This window comes from Epinephelus moara, chromosome 20 (assembly GCF_006386435.1).
Source record: "Epinephelus moara isolate mb chromosome 20, YSFRI_EMoa_1.0, whole genome shotgun sequence".
Lineage (NCBI taxonomy): Eukaryota > Metazoa > Chordata > Actinopteri > Perciformes > Serranidae > Epinephelus > Epinephelus moara.
The window spans coordinates 37046467-37052309 of record NC_065525.1 but is presented as its reverse complement, the minus strand read 5'-3'; positions in this window follow the sequence as shown (position 1 = coordinate 37052309).

Sequence of the window (5843 nt, the reverse complement as noted above, 5' to 3'; positions counted from 1 at the left end):
CTTTCCAATATACACTTCATTTTTCACAGGACATGTACATTTTGCATATTGTCTCTTTCAAAATAAATGTTGGTACAACACCACCACGAGTTTTTTTTTCTTCAACAACAAACGTATGTGGTTACGTTTAGCCAACACCCGCAGGTGGTTAGGTTTAAGCAACAAATACGTGTGGTTAGGGTGACTTTTTTCATCACTATCTGATGTGGAAGTCACTGCCGAAGCGCTGGTACACAACTATTTCTGAAGGAGACTGGGTTGACATAATGTCCCTCATGGGGCGCTAATCCGTAGGATATTATACGAACTGCTGTATGAGGATATGTTGCTGGAGTAAAGTTGACAGAATGAATGTTCAGCTGATAAATCTGCTAATTACTTGTGCAGCTCCTGAGTCCAAGATGAATTTCCCATTGGGGACAATAAAGTATATTGTATCGCACTGCATCAAATCGTATCGCCAATATCGACCGATATACAGATGACGTGCTGATATAGTACATCCCTATTAAATTTCTTTAGGAAATTTGGGGCTTTCGAGAAAACATTCAGGGCTGGAGCCCCAGAGGCCACCACCTGCTCCACCCCTGGTAAAACAATCTTTAGTCAACGTCCACTCTGGAGCTTTCAACCATGTCCCACGATTTTCATCAGTGGATGGAGTTTGCCCAATTGTCATGACAATGGATCTGTTGACATTAAAGCTGATTTCATCTACAGCACTTTTAGGACTTCTGACTTGGAATTGGTCTGTTAAACTTAACAAGCTGATTGCTGATATGTTATATTTTATAGGCTGAGTGTATGTTTTATATCTGAACTGTTAGATTGCAGAGTAGACGTAAATTAGGGAGGACATTAAAACACAGGACTGCAGGGGCGTCGGTAGCTTAGTGGATAGTGCCGACGCCCCATGTATAGAGGCGATACCTTGCTGCAGCGGTCGCGAGTTCGACTTCGGCTTGCAACCCTTTGCTACATGTCGTCCCCCCGCTCTTTCTCTCTCCCCACCTCACAATCTTCACTCTGTCCTGTCCATTAAAGGCATAAAAGCCTGAACTGAACTTAGTAGCCAACCACCACCAGTAGAGCTATTTGAAACTGGTACCAGGGCATCAGACAGAAACAGCTCTGCATTAAATATAAAGTCAGTCGATGCAAAATCTTGTCTAAATGGATGAATCTCAAACACACCCACACAGATGTCAGCTGCAGTGCACTGAGTTCCTCCACGGCCGCTGGTGATTTCTCCATGTGAGGAGGACGTGGAGAAACATTAGACTCAGAAGCTACGGCTCGTTGCAACACGACTCAAGAGAGCAGACAGAAACAGAGTCCACAGTAATGGGCTACGGTCAAGACTTTCTGTCTGGACAACAGCTGGTTTCCCAATTAAGGGGAGACTCAGAATGCTTTCCACATCTAGATAATATAATGACAACTGCCCCGTTCGCTTACAACATGTCTGTCCCTGAGCTGAACCTCTCCGTAATAAAACAGACCATGAAGACGCAAAAACTTGATGAAGTAATTTATGGTTATAAAATGGCACCCAGACTTAGAATTACAGCTGAGGGAAGACTTACTGCTCCGCTGTCCAGCTTAACAAGATGGATTTGCCTGCTTTTTAAGCTATTGCTTCAAACTGAATCAAACCGTAAAATGTGGATTTTTGCAAATAGGATAATGGTTGTGTATGTAGTAGTTTTCTGTCTAATCCTCTGGAAACATTTCGACCTGACAAAGATCCAAGTACCATCGAAATGTTGTCTTGATTCCACTTTTGTGGCATGGAGTAAGCATGCATTACTTTCTTCCTTCATGTACAGTTTCTCGAGGACCTTGCACCTATGTGATGTGCATATAATTATTCTCCCTCAGTCCTCTGGTCGAAACATGAATGCACATTAACGGTGTTTGATATTCAACCCTACAGTTTAGCCATAATGGGTAAAATCAAACATTTGGGCCACATGACCTTGACAATCTGTTTTCAGCCAAACTACTTCTTCATGTTTTCAGTCACATATAATGTTGTCACATTTTAAAGAATACATTTGAGGCACTTGGGGAGCCAGTGTGCACTTCTTTTGACACTGGTTAATACAATGACCCACTGAAGTCCAGTAAGTAGGTCACTGTTGAGATTTAACTCCGGCCAGATCTCTGCTGCCACCTGCTGCCAACAACTTGCACGTGACAGCCACTTCACTGGCACATTCTTGATCCAGTTTTTAGACACACTACAAATTTTTAAGATTTTTATTTAAGTAGCTAACAGCCTAATGGAACAGTTTAGTTAACTGCCTACAACAGACGGATGTGTGGTCAAATAATATTGTTTATTTTTATTTGTAAACATTTATAGCCTGAGCTGATCTGTAATGCCCGTTCCTGGCTGGGCCTCAAGATACAAAAGGCTCAGCATCAAAAATACAAGTACAGTGCAAAGTATGCAGACAGAAAAATACAAGACACAAACTGCAATACATAATTAGCACCACTGAATATGAAGCACCAAATTATTCATGACTTTATAACTGATTCAGAAATTGTTTCAGTTTGGGTTTAAAGTCTAAATCAGGATCCAGTGTGAGTTCTGTAAGTAAAGAACATTTTGAGTTATGTCTACTCCTCATTTTTTTTTTAATCTATCTATTATTTAACTTTATTTTAATTTAGAGCAAAATCACAAATTTGTCCCGAATGGTTTCATAGCAACCTCTTTCCACAGGCTGCTGACTTTTTTTATTTATTTATTTTTTAATAAGTAAAAACCTCCAGAGAAGCATCCAAGGTGGGACCCCTTCTCCAGGATGATGGACAGACAATTACTGTTGGAAGTGGGACCACGCCATTGTGTCGCAAGTCACAAGTAAGTCTCAAGTCCTCGCACTTAAATCCCAAGTCAAGTCCCAGGCAAGTTGCATCAAGTCAACGCTGACAAGTTCCAAGTCCTGAACTTTTAGTTCTGAGTCCCTGAGTAATCATTATGCGCTCTTCACCAACAGTAATGCTGAGAACATTGCTGGTGTGGATGTACCTTGAAGTGAATCATACACTTTTTGAGTGTCTTAGAGTTTATCTGCTCCCTGTAGATCAGAGAAGAGTATAGTGCATATTAATGTTGAAATATTTTTTCTCCTTTTATTATTTTTTTATTAAGCATTACTTATGCATTTTTATATCATTATGTTATGTAGTAATTGTTGTTTATTTTTTTTCCTCGTGTATGTACATATATTTGATTTATTATGCTCGGTGACACTGTGTATGTTAGAAAAAAAAATCATGAATGCTTTTAAAAATTTGTATAGGATTGTATAACTTTGGTGTCATTTTCTCTACTGCCACTCAGAAAGTTAACGTTAGTTCTTCAATGTTTTCTCCTGCAACGTGACTGGGTGCTGTTACACTGGTTCAAACAAAGTGGATCATCTGAGGAATCAAGTGTTGACCTGCTGGGAATGAGTAGCAGTAAAGTTAGTTATTTCAGGAAATGATTTGTGGCTCACTTCTTAAATAACATACTTTTTCCTCTTTGGGTTTGAATGAAGGTATCAAGTGTTTTTAAGTCAAAAGACTCAAGTCCAGGTGAAGTCACGAGTCATTGGTGTTGAAGTCCAAGTTGAGTTGCAAGCCTGTGTCATGTAGCTCAAGGCCACACCTCTGATTACTGTCATAAATCATTAGTCAATCAATTTGTTGATGACAGAAAATGAATATGCAGCTACTTTAAACCATTTAGTTAACGTTCACAAATGTAAGAATTTACTGCTTTACATATTCTGGAACTATAGAAAACTGAAAATCTTTGGATTTTGGACAGTTAATTAAGATATCTGATGACATCACACTGGTGTGCAGGTAATTATGATGGACATTTGTCACTGTTTTTGGTGATTTATGGGACAAACAACCAATCAAGGTAACAATCGATTATGAAAAATGTTGGTTGCAACCCTAGAACTGGACAGAAGTAACAACAGAACAACAGTAAAATTAAATGTAGAGAAAGAAAATTACACTACTGAGACAAGACACTGTGAAGATTGCTGAATGAGCATCCAGTAGGTGGCGCTTTTGCCACATCTATGAGTGACGGAGGCCTGTAGTGATTGAAGTTATATTGGTGATTAACTATATTAAAATGGTTGCAGAAAATCAGAGTATGATTTTGGATAAATTATTGCATCAGAGACAAATTATTTAATTTCCTTGCCCCACATTTCAGACTGAATAATACATTTTATAATCACCATGGCGCAGATTAATGTGGCTGCATCTATTTAGACACAGGCTCAGCTTTTCTTCATTTCAGCAAATGCACTCTGCTCGGTGGTTTATTTGAGGGGCCTGCCCACACAGAGCCTTCAATCCTATCCACTTACATTCGATCAATAACACTATTCCATTTATACAGCTATGACATCATATGAAGGCTTAGAAAAGCCGCACTGCGAGTGTTATTCTTGTCAAATTCCTGGCAACTTTGGATAAAACAACAGTATATTATTGAATTCTGACTCACGGGTTTCAGACTGAGTCTCAAAAGCTTTTCATTAGTGCCTTTTTGCATGGGAGAATAACATCCCAAGGTGCAAGTCAAAGCTTTTTGCAATGTTTTCGGTGAAGCGGGAGGAGATGAAGGATGGAGCATGGCCTTTAGAGATGCAACCCCAGAGACAGGATGCACACAGAGCCATTGTCTCATCAGGCTTAGTATTCAGCTCACTTTGCTCTATCACCAGGGCCAAGGCTCAAATCAATTCAATATGGTGGCTGGCGGGGGACAGCTACGCGGTGGGTGCAGCCCACATACAAACACATCCAGCACTAGTCTAGACACATAGGATGCAGCACAGTGGTAGTTTTTCCTTCCCATGTTGCAATGTTGCCGCTCTGTGCTGTGCTACTCCAGCAATGTGCTGTCACATAATCCCGTTCACTGTGTCTGAGACATTTGGTGAATGTGTAACTAGCTCAGCACGTTTGGTATGAGTGATTTATGTGAAACCATGACATGCAAAATGAGGCGCAAAATATGTGCAAACTGAGGCGGTACAAGTGTGTACAGTAGAATTATAATGCATCTGTATATAAGTTACCTGTGTGACAAAGTTAGTCTCTGGTTGTGTGACCGTAGAGTGAAGATACAGGGGTGAGTGAGGGCTCTCGCTGTGAATGACAACCCGCGAGTCTGACCTTGATGTGAGATACAGAGCTGCACTCTCAGACAGGCATGAGGCATGAGGCCCAAGTTGGCCTGATACTGGCTGGCACTCACCTCGTCATCTCGCTGTGTGTATATGTGTGTGTGTGTGTGTGTTTGTGTATTTATGTGTGCTGCTGGCCAGAGAGAGATGGAATACTGTAACCATCATCTGTTGCCATATGAATCATGCTGTAGCCCAGGAGGTGAGACCGTGCCACGGCTCTTCTTTCCATCTGCTCTGCTCTGAGCTGCTGGCTGATCCCAGGGAAGGATGAAGGTGGTCAAGTCAGGCCTTTTCACAGATACTTTCCAAAATTCAGTGATATGATGAGAGTTGGTAAACTCATCGCCACCAACAGAGGATTTACTAGAATTTGGTACTTGATAAGTTTGTGTTAAAGGGACAGTTCACACAAAAATCCAAAACATATTTTTCCTCTTACCTGTAGTGCTGTTTATCAATCTAGACAGTTTTGGTGTGAGTAGCTGAGTGTTGGAGATATCAGCCGTAGAGATATCTGCCTCCTCTCAAATATAATGGAACTAAATGGTACTTGGCTTTTGGTGCTCAAAGTGCCAACAAATAAATAAATAAATGAATAAATAAATAAATAAAACATTTGAAAAA